Genomic DNA, 12,063 nt, shown 5'->3' on the forward strand with positions numbered 1-12,063 from the left:
GACAGCTCATTCCACTTTGCCAGTGAAATACTCCTTGAGGAGTGTCTGCGTGCAAATAATGAGGGTGCAGTAAATTCCCAGCCCATCTCACCACACGCTCCCATTTGATCTCTCTTGAGCTTTCTGACACAATACAGAAAACACTCAGAACAGCCACCCTCTCTGTCCCCCTTGAGAAGTGACCAGCCTGCTACAAGGTGTGCACAAAGCTGCCATCTGCCCCAGTGTCCAGCTGTGCCAGCACCTCTGACACCCCCAAGAGCAGCATCCTGTGTCCAAGCTCCCTGGGCTCCTGCCCTGCCACATGTGAGCTGGGCAGGGGTTATGACAAATGTGACACAGCTTAATTTTGGGGCAGCTGGAGTGAGCAGGGAGATCTGAGCAGGAGCTGGAGGAACCTATTTCAAGTTGGATCAAGGTTAACCCCATTCCCAGTGCTCATGCACTGCAGCTCATATCATAGTAGAGAAGGAGGGAAAATAGCAGAGCTTGCTGGATGTGGAAGGAGACAGTGCTGGGTACTAGGGGGAGACCAGAGGAGAGAAATGGTGAAATTCACAGGGAACACTGGCTTTCTGTGAAAAGGATTAATGCAAGAAAGCCACGGGTTTAAAATAGCCTAATTGACCCAGGCATAATGTAGTTCACAGTCACATGGTGAAAGTCAGGCAGTATTTGAATGCCTCCTCATCATTTAATATAACATTTCTGCTAATAGAATATTTAAATCCTATTTTATCAAAATCTCATCGCTCAAGTGTAGGAGCCTTTTCCATTGCTGGAGCATACAGTGTTATAAATTCATGAAGGTCGTAATTATGAGCAGCTTCAACACTGCAAATGTGTTTGGCAAAGATATTATGCCCTTTCTAAACAAGATTTGAGTGACTACAGCCCACATTCAGAGTTACAGGGCTTTGCTTTTCATGTGCCTTGCAAGAAGCACACTGTTCCCTTTCTGCAAGATTCCCACTTGGACAGAAATGCTCCATGGCCAGGAGGTCACCCCAAAACCACCACTGCCATTTCCTCCAGTGAGCAGGCACAGAGGAATAATCCTGCTCTCTCGTGACACAGGAGAAGCAGCATGTTCACATCCTTCTTTAATTCAGCCATTTCACATCTGAATAATTAGTCAGGCAGGAGATATTTCCCAGCATACAAGGACTGATTACCTGTAAGTGCAAGCATTCCCAGACCAGCACTGTGGGGGACTTGGTGGCCACAGCACAACCCTGGCAAGCTTTCCTCTCTCTCAGGAAATAACACTTTTTTATCCCACTTTTCTTTCTTTGACCAGCAAACAGCTTCTCTGCTCAGCTCTAAACTGAGGATGTTGCTCCAGGATCACCTCTGAGCTGTTGGTATTTCAGGCAGAGCTCAGGTCTGAGCTGACCTTGGTGCTCCTGGGTTCCTCCCTGGCACTGCCTGCTCAGCTGAACCCATTCTGTGGTGCTGGGATCACACAAGGCTCAGCTCCAAGCTGGACATTTGAGCAAAACACAGCACTTGGTACAGATCCCACAGAGGCCAGCTTTGCTGGAACTGATGGTAATGCCAAGTGTACATACCAGTCCATGTTTTCCTCTCTGGAACACCTGGGCAATCTAAAAAAGATCCACTTTGGGCAGCTGAGCTGCTCTGTATTTGCATTATAAGTGAGGAGATGAAATTCCTGTGACAGTTTTACACAGGGTTGGCTCTGAGCAAAGGCTGCTGTGTGGGGAAGTGGTTTGGGAGGCTGTGACAAAATCAACTCTGCTCCCTCTGGCCTCATTCAGGGGTTTCTAAGCCCTGGAAAACCAACCACTGCTACCATAGCAGAGACTGAAAAAACAGAACTGCACAATGGTAGTGCCAAAGCCCAGGACAGGCACTTCCACTCACATCCATCTCTCCCTGCAGGGCCACAGCTCACCACCTCCAGGGCTCTCCATCCTCATCCCAGCTCCATCCTCTGTCCTCTGGTGTGAGCAACCAGCTTCTTGAATCCACTCACAGTCTTGGGAAGCCCTGAGCTGGCTCTGCTTTATTATTATCCTTACAGGAATTAGCAGGAATTCGTTTGGGAAGGGGAAAAAAAATGCTTAAGAGATTTATTCTTTAGCCAAATCTAAAATTATTTTCCAACAGCATGAATTATCCTTCTATGGGGGAAACTGACCAAGAGGTTGAAGTCATCTGCATGAAAAACCAAATGGACATAAGTGGCAGAGTCAAGATTACATTCCCAGAGATTAAGATAATACATTTTTACAGCCTTGTGCTTTGTGCACTTTAACCTGTGCAGGAATAAAATGTGGCCACGTGGTTTTCCATGCTCTCTGTTTGCTCTCTGTGACCCATCACTGTGCATCACAAACAACAACACTGCATGCTCAGGCAGCCAAATCCATCCACCAGTTAAACCCCCCTGTACACGAGGGCACACAAGAACAAAAACCACACGTCCACATGGCAGCTGAGAAGTTAATGTCTACTATTTAGCATTGCACAGCACACTAACACATCCTCATAACCTATTTATTTTACCAAATGTTCCCTTATGTTCAATAAGAACATAGTTTTTGTACAACCCTAACAGCAAATTCCAGCGATTTTCCAATCCTACAACTGCTCTAAGACTAGTGAAATCAGCAGCAATTTTCAAACAGTTCTAACTGGATATTATTTGACATGAATTGTCTTATGAATACCAGAAAGAACTGTTTTTATTTGAAAAGGCTCATTGGTAAATAAACCAGATATAGTCATACTTAGTGAGATTGTCATGGTACAGCATTAGGGGTGAACACCCTTTTCATTCAGATCTTAACTTCAGCACACAAGTGTCAGGTCTGTAACTTTTCTATTTCTACCATCAATGGTAAAATCTGTCATGAAGCACAATGAAAAATCACATTTGAGATAAGAAGATGTGCAGAAGCAAAAGGCAGCATACATAAAAGCTACTGCACTAGGTTTTTTCTTCATGGTCATGACTTCCAGGTTGCTTTCCAGCTGGATATATCCTTAAAAGCCTTTTGTTCACATTCTTTATTCTCTTCTTGCTTGCAAACACTTAGGATGAATCAAAGCCAACCAGGCACACAAAGAAATAGCCAAAATGCTCAGATGCAAATAAAGGTTTGAGATATGTATTTTTTAATAATCAAAGCAAGCTTCTCAGGTCTGAAGTACAAAATTCTAAAAGAAAAAAACCCTAAACTTTTGGTATCTAGCTATGAATGTTGGGCAAGGGGGCACAGGCTGACAAGTAAATATTGAATTATACAGAACCTTTTGTTAATATTTATGTTCATGCTCCAGATAGTCTAATAGAATGGACGAGATCTGCACTTTAAGACAAAACTATAAACATGCTTTTCACAATTGGTCTCTTTGCTGAAAGATGAGCTTTAGTGAAATGAAAATATTCCACAGTTACAGCATTTTGCTCACAGGAAAGTGTCCACAGTATTGAGCTCTTTAGTCACTTCTTGCCAGAGAGACAAGAAAATCCAATCTAACAAAAAAATCCCTGAACAACTTGACTGTCTGCCTGAAAAAATTAATACTTGCACCCAACTTGGCTTCCCCAAACTAAAATGATTTGAAGTGGTTTGTTATCGTCCCATTACGAAGCAAACACAAATTCAGAAGCTTGGGAAACCCTTGCTGTGGTGGAACCAAGGATGCAGAGATCCAGCAGCAGCCTGTTCCTGGGAAAAGGGGGCTGCATCAGGACACAGGAACAGGGTCAGCCTGAGCACACCCACCATGGCATGTCCTGTGGAGACCTCTGAGCCACCTGAGCTGAGACTGGCAGTGCTCTTGGCACAGCCACACCCCCAAAGATGCATGGAAAACTGGCTGGTGGGATAAAATGATCCAGGAGAGAACTGGAAATGCAGAGAACCCTTTCTTTGTAAGCCATTTAACCCTTTCTTTGTAAGCCACTACCTCCAGCCAGCACTAAGCACAACCACCAGAATCTGAGTGTATTAAGTGGCTTTTGGAAGGCTTTTATATTTATGAACGTACCAGAAGAGAATTCCAAAGAAGGAAGTGCAAGTTGTTAAACTAACATGACAAAAACCAACATAACCCACTGAGCTTTAGAAACTGAAATCAATTGAAGCCTTTCCATTGACTTCAGTGAGAGCTGGATCAGGATTTAAAGAGATTACACTGTTGAAGTTCATCTCTGTTGCAGTTCAGACTTTTTCTTTTGTTTCACATCACATTAAAGATTCAGCATCTCTCTTCCTAATGCTCTGAAATATAGTATGATCTATAAGAGAACAGAAAACAGAACTAAAGGGGGGAAAAAACTCTCCTAAACCTCATTAAGATCTAAAGTTTGTCCTTAATGTGTGCATGAACTCAGAATGAGTGTCTAAATGGAGACGTTTTTTCCTGCTACAGGGTAAAGTGATTATAAATGTCTCTGTGCAAAAGCTTAGTGGTATTTTATGCAGCTGGCACTGCAGAGTTTGAAACAAATCCAAGAAAACAGATTGTATCTTTAAGGTTAGAAATCAAACCTTCCCTTGCAGGAGTGCACATTTGCTGGTACCGGGCTGGGCTCTGACACCAGCAGCCATGCAAACAGGAGCTCTGCCACTTCCAAGTGTGCTGCTGTCTGTATTCCCTATGGCCTCTTCATCTATTCATTCCACTCCCAAACCACCATCAAATGGACATTATAAAGTCATTTTTTGTAGTTTTCTGCTTTGGGTACTTACCACTTTTTTCCCTCTAATACTCATTCAGAAGTGTGCCAGACATCTTTTCCTTAAGCTTTTTAACCTACATTCTCCTATAGACCTCCAAACAGCACTGATGCCTTTGTCAATCAGCAAAAGCAGCAGCTTCAGTTTACAGGTAGGAATACCCAAGCTCCTAAACATCAGTTACCATAAACCTCATGTGAGAATAGAGATAGCCTCATCCACAGGCTGCAATTCTTCCCAGACTTTGGAGGTATTTCAATGCCAAGCACATATTTTGCATATGTTCTTTCAAGACGGTTGAATCGACTCTCAAAAGCTTAAGAAATCCTATATAACCATATAAATGACATCCTACTTTGCTTCTACTGCTAAACTGTGCTCTCACCCAGTGAAACGGGGCTGTTCTGCAGGACTGCTGGGAACAGCAGGAGCAAGCTGCTGGATTCCTGGGATAGAGCAGCCCCAGGAGCTAAGAGATTGCTCTCCACCCCTCAAGCAATCTGTGCTCAAACCGTCTGGTGATGTGTAGGTTAAAAACAGCCTCTGGAGGTGCATTTGACTCCCCCGCAGTGGTGGGAGATACAAAGTGGTCTGCTCTGCATGATGAACTACCCAAGGAGTGGCAGCTGTGCTCTAATTTAGCTCCTGACTAGTCCTAATGAATAACCTCATGTACAGCACAGGCCGCGGAGAAAGGATTTGTCTCCTATTCCTAGCTAGAGGCAGATGAGGAAAAATCCTATTTTTGGCTACAATTGCTGTTTGATCTTCCACAAGCAGCCCTGCTTCTAACAAAACTCCACTCAGCCGTGCTCAGTGGGGACACTGCGGTGGAGAGCGGAGGGCAGGGAAGATGCAGGCTCGGAGAATGGCAAATGAGTCTGTGAACCAGCTGGATTTATGACCCACAGTTTGATCCAAAGTGGTCTGTGGTCAGCAATTCCTGCTGGTCCTGTACAGGGCTGGCTTTCAGCTCACTCTGTGCTACTCCTGCAGGTGAGGGGAACCTGTTCTTTCCAAAATCTGTGATTGCTGATGAGAATCTTTGGCTGTGCTGTCACTTCACCTCTAGAACTTCATCAGATGTTTCCAGCACGGGTACAAAGCACATCTTCTGCCTTGGCACATAGAGCAGGGAGAGATTACACTCTCACAGTACATTGCTGTTAGTATTCCTTACATATTTGTAAATGTCTGGGTTCAGGGAGTGTGTCAGGTTAATTCACAGCTCTGTGACTAATTTTAGTGGAGCAGCTCTGTGATTACTGTCTGACTCAGCACAGGTACCTGAGCAGCTGCACAGAACCCATGGGTGCCCTCATGGGAACATCTCTGTGGGGTACTGACCTCAGCACATCACCTGCTCCAACATAAAACCACCTCCAGAAATTTAAGTTTCCTGGGAATGCACTAAGGTGAAAAACAAGCAGATTACCCTGAAAGTTTGTAAAAAAAGCAGATTACCCACTTGGCCTACAACCTGCTGAAGGTGAGAGCAAATATACTGTATTTCCCTGCTGGCATAATTCAGACCTGCAATCTCTTGTCACAGATACCGGCTCAAACATGACCTTGACTCAGTTCCTGGAAGCTCTGTGCCACTAATAACTGATAGACAAACAGGAATATTTACTTGATGTTTACCTTTCTCTTCCCCTCCCTTGCGCAGGCTGATGCTCAGAACCAGGCTCCCCGATTAGTTCTGCTCACTGCAGTAACCCTGTGGCCCTCATTAAAGAAAAGCTTTCTGAGAACCTGTATCCGTGCCATTTTCTATCATCAGTCCAGTGAAAACTGGATTGAAAGCACCTTGGTGGCAAACCTACTTCTCCCAGAGGTAAAATGCAAAGAGCAGAGAATGATGCTCACCAGCAGAGAGAAGAAGTGATTGAAGGACAGAGCAGGAGAACAGAGGATGAAATGCTGGCTTTAACAGGAGATGCTGAAGATAAATGTTGAAATTCTTCATTTTCAAAGAACTGCCTTTGTTTTGTTTTCTGCTTCAAGGAAATCTAGATCACTAGTCCCAAAAGCCACGGCATGAATTAGCCTGATGTCACTTGGCAATCAAAGACAGCACCCTACTTACTGATGATGGGAACTGCACTGATCCTCCAAATACATTTCAAATATCTGGATCTTCCTGTCATATTTACTATTTGCATAAAATGATATTCTCTTTTTTTTTTTTTTTAAAAAAAAGGAAGAGTTGTGGGGGGTAGGAAAGATTAAAGGCAGTCTGTCAGTCTGCCTCTGCCTGGTTTGTATTCTCACTGGAGTGTATAAGTAATGCCTTTGATTGCTTCCACGATGGGGCTGGTGTCACCATGGCATTTGAATCACAGCACTTTCTCTTTGTATTGCTTCTGTCAGTCAGGAACAATAAAGAACTTTTTTGTTAAAGCCTTTAATTTCACGTAGTAATTACCTATTTGATCAGACAAAAGGTGCTGTGAATGAAAGTCATTTGCTTGTTTGATGTGACTGAGACTGAGTGTCACTACAGCTGCGAGACTGTCAGAGAAAACACTAGTGGCTGATTAGATAAGCAGTCCTGCCCAGAAAAAAAGGATGAAAATTGAATGGGGGAAGAAAAGTCAAGTTCTACCTCATTTAAATACAAGGAAAATGAGAAATCCCTCAGAATATAAATAATGCAATTATGGGAAGACGCAACTTCTTCATGGCTTCACTGAGGTCAACTTTCCAGCTAAAGGGTTAAACACCCTCCTGGCTCCCTCCTCTCTCTTTTCACTCCATCAGCCAAGGCCAATTTACAAAGAAACCAAGGATCTGCTTGGCTCTTGCTGAACACCTGCTGCTGCTCATGTGCACATTCACACTGCAGCAGAAATCACGCTACAAGGACATGAAGAAGCATCATCTGCTCGTGCCAATCTACTACTATTCAGATAAAGTTTTTGTGTTTGCAATCTGAGATGCTGTCACCTTGCCAAGACGAGCCTTTAGGCACCTTCTGGGCTACAGAAGGAGCTCCAGGACACAGTGGGGATGGCTTCAGCTTGTGGAGCCCTGCTGGATTCCCCCAGTGAATTATAACAAAAACGAAAAAATCTTTGAGGCTTAGCTGGACAGTTAACTCAGCGAGACCATAGCCCTGAGAACCTCCCTCCCAGTTTTCAGTTCGGCACAGACCCAGCCACAGGTGAGAAAGGGACCCAGACCTTGCCTTCAGATCTGATGCCCTACCCCAATCACAGTCATTTGCCTCCCAGAGTCCATGCTGGGCTTGGGTGTCATCTCTCTGCACAATAATCAGGATTTTATGGAGGGAAAGACATTTTCTGGATGTGAAACTGATGAAATAGAACCTGCAGGTTGAATCCACTGTTCTGATCGTCTTGACTTCATGCCAGCAAAACATTAATTGCACGGCAGCTGAATCATCTCTTTCCCTTTTGTACCCAGAAATATGCACAAGGCAGGTGGCTCCAGCTCCCAAAAAGCTTTTCCTTCCCACCCCTTTCCTCTTTTCCCCCTCCATGATAGCAGCAAACAAGGGGACTGCAATTTCCAGCAGTTCCTCAGTGCTAAGTGTGATGCAGGAGCAGGCTGAAATGCAGGCTCTCATCTCTGCTCACTGCTGGCCTCTCTGCACTTGATGCTTAGAGCTGCACATGTTTAAAACATTAACTGGAAATATTTTATTCTGTTGGATAACGTATCAAACAACATTGCAATGAAACTTTCAAGGGCTTAGAAACTGTGCCTGGAGGTACTTGAGAGGTCTTGTGGACTCCTTCAGCAGCACAGCCCCAAAAAGCCCAGAATGGGTTTTTTCCTCCACAAGTGACTCAAGATGAGTGACTCATGTAGCACGGAGGCTGAATGCCTTAATTTGTCTTTCTACTCTCTCAAACAAGGCAGAAGGCAGAAGATAAAAGGGAAACCCTCAGCTGGCTGACAATTCAGTGCATGCTCAACGTGCAAGGCTGCTGGAGTGATGCATGGCACGCTGTGGGCAGGCTGGAGCCACTCTGGAAGAGCCCTTGTAGCCTCTGGCAGCAGGAGGACATGTCCCCAGCTCCACTCATGCAAAGAGGGAACCCTGTGCCTGCCCCTGCCCTGCCTCTGGCCAGCTCTGCTCCAAGAACTCACCTGTCCTGGGTGATCTGAGGTGTGCCCTGCCTTGTCCCCACGCCTCTCTCTTGGGGCAGTGGCTCCTGCACAGGGGTTCCTGTTTCTTCTCAGGCCACACGTTCCCAGCCATGGCTGGGAGCTGCTTTGGAGTAGCTGCTGCTGCACCTCTCCCCTGGAGTGGCTCTAGCACTACAGACACTCTCACAAAGGCACAGCCAACACCACAGGGGAAAGAGATCCCTAAAAAAGCAAACAGACTATTTCCCTTTACAGGCTGCTCTCAAAATCTAATTTCACAGCATGATCAGTCACTGCACTGGAATGACTTGCTTTCTTATTCAAATAAAATGAACATATTAACAAATAATACTCATAAAATTCACTGGACAACACAATGGAAAGAATTACAATGCATGAAGAAGTGGGTTACAGAAGCTACATCACCGCTTGAGTTAGATGCAATATGTATTAACCCAGAGAGCCTGTATATAGAATTAAAGAAATCATCTAATTTTAAAGTAATATTTTATTCAGTGCATCCCTCAGTGCATGTAACTGCTAAATGAAATGCATTGCATGCTCTACAAACACATCATCACCTTGTAAATGAAATACTCATGATATTAAAACTGATATAACATTTATTAAAGCCATCATGCAAAGAACAAGGTTGGGTAGTTGAACTGCTGAAGGCAAGTGCTGGCTCTGGCCTCGCACACACTGAGCAGCCTGTGGCTCTGAAACACTAATCAGAGATGTCTCTTCTGAAGGTGAGAGTTCATTCAGCTAGAAAGAAATCCACATCTTGCCTGAGAAGAGTAAGGAAACGTGTGGGAGTCTTTGGCAGAGCCGTGCAGGATGTGAGGGGCTGTGGGCTTTAGGAACAGTGTCACTGCCCCAGTGCAGGGCACCAAGGTGTCTGCTCTGTTCCACAGGAGGTCACTGTAAGAGCGTGTTAAACCCTTCACAAAGCTCAGCTCTTTGGTTTCATATTGTTTCTTCCTTCTAGACTAACAGCAAAGTTCAACAGTGACATATTTTGGGATCAGATCCTGCCCTGTTTTCTCAGGATGGCAGAGGTTGGAGCACGGGGAGGATTTGGTGTCTCACCCTACAGCTCTGCTGGGATGGCCAGAGGATTCTACAGTCCCCAGACTGAAAGGACAGCAGTCACTGATGTGAGAGTCCCAAAGTGGATGTGGAGGGGCTGAGCAGAGCCTGTGTGACAAAGAGAACCTGTGCTAAACCCAGCAGGGTGATGCCACCTTCTCCACAGTGGGTTTGTGTGTCTCTGGACATCCTTCTGCTCCCTGGCACAGTGTTCTTGCTGCTGATTCTCTCCATACATTTTCAAGACATTTGACAAGTTTTTCAATGCAGCTACCTTTACCATCTTCTCCTTTTCAAAATCAAGCATTGTACTACTAATTAATCTCTAGGGGACAGGTCTGACTGCTTTAAAAGCACAGCTCTATTGTGAATACTTGAAGCATATTTTTAAAGGAAAATCTCAGAAATTTACTTTATGCTATTACTTCATTCTAGCCTATGACATTTTTAGCTTTGCACAAAGGATGCCTCTCTGCAGAACCCTGGCAGTTCAGCCGAGTTACACATTATAAAATCCCTCTATTTGTCACTGCCTTCAAGCCTCTTCAAAATGAATCCTGGTTAGGATATGTGAATGCAAAATGCTCTTGTTTCCTAGTGAAACGCTTTGAAACGCGCTGTAGGAGAGGCTTGATTTTACCCTTCCACAGGCACAAAGAGGAGTTCTTGCCTTTAAATGTTCTCTCCTGAAAGAAGAATTCACACAAACCACATAGAGCTCAGGCTGCCAAAAAGGGAAATACAAACTCTTCTCCATCCCTTTCAACAAATCTCAGCACAGAACAGAATGAAATGAAGCATACATTCAGCAAAAAGGGATTAAGGGAAAGATGAGGGGAAAATCCTTTTAAATACTAATATTCACTGAAATTAATCTCCAATCACATCACAACAGAGACAGGCCCTTGACGAAGAGACAGTAAAAACCCATCTAAATATACTCCATGGTAGCTCTGCATCTTTCTCCAACCAGTGTTACAGGAATCTATATGTACATACCTATAGAAACTCATTACCAGGACCCCAGTGCAAGCTGTTTTTTGCTACTTAGGTACCATATGCTGTGTTCCACATCTGAGGATGGTAATCCTGGCATCTCCACATTTATTATAAACTGGTTAGGGCTTTAACAGGGCTGGAGTCTGGGCTAGTTTTTTATTTCTAAGCATGATTGAGCAACAGAATTAAAACATTTGAGAACATAGGTTTAAACTCATGCACTGCGTGCATGAAAGTACTAATTTTTTTTACTTTCAAATATTTGAGCATTGGGAAGTTACACTGTAGAAAATGTGCCTGGATTGACTTTTTCACTGTCACCACCATTAACTGTTCCCTTTCATGAGTCACATGCAATGCCCTGAAATGCCGGGGACTTTCTGGTCAGACATTTCTAATCTGATCAAGAGAACACTGTGACATTTCAGATGGCAACACACTGATAAAAGCTCTCCGACACTTCATTATGTAAACAGGTATAGCTGCTAATTAATGAATTACAGTGGAGAAAGAAACTGTTGGCAAGGATGGAAACTTGGCCCAAAATCTCCCCTGAGTAATGCTCAGTCAAGTGAACTAAGCCCTGTTAGCACTCACTGACAGGTGCGGCTTCAGCACCTGCCGAAGAAAGTGGATTTTTAGCAATATTCACATTCTTCCTCGTCCCATTTCCCACTATCTAAGGATTCTCAAGACTGTTTTGCTTTGCTGCCATACAGCTGATATCATTCCATATGTACACAGCTCCCCACATCAGGCATGGAAACAAGGAGCCGAGGGTCAAACTGCTCCTCCCTGAAAAGGACATGTGGTGCCAACTTCCTTCTCTCCACGTGGTACCACCGTATCTCCACATGGTGCCACCTTCTCTCCAGGTGGTGCTACCTTCTCTCCACGTGGTGCTACCATATCTCCACCTTCTCTCCAGGTGGTGCCACCTTCTCGTCACTCCTGCCACCCGTACATGGCAACGCGCGCAAAGCACCGCAGACCCACCAAGCCACCAAGCTGCTCAGACACGGCCTGGCTGCAGAGGAATCTTGGGGAAATTCAAGACTGTTTGAGTTCTTGTGCAGTTTTTTGCTGTTTCCACGCAGGAGGGAGAGGGTTGAGTTTAGGAGGCCGCATGGAAATCTTT

The 12,063-nt window shown here is 44.6% G+C and overlaps 1 protein-coding gene across 2 annotated transcripts in view; it reads right to left on the reverse strand.

Moving 5' to 3' along the window:
* CDH4 (cadherin 4) overlaps positions 1-12,063 on the reverse strand; it is a 417,925-nt gene that overhangs the window by 128,033 nt on the left and 277,829 nt on the right. The gene's annotated exons all lie outside the window — the stretch shown is intronic.

The sequence above is a fragment of the Passer domesticus genome, chromosome 16, assembly GCF_036417665.1.
Source record: "Passer domesticus isolate bPasDom1 chromosome 16, bPasDom1.hap1, whole genome shotgun sequence".
In the NCBI taxonomy this organism is placed as follows: Eukaryota; Metazoa; Chordata; class Aves; order Passeriformes; family Passeridae; genus Passer; species Passer domesticus.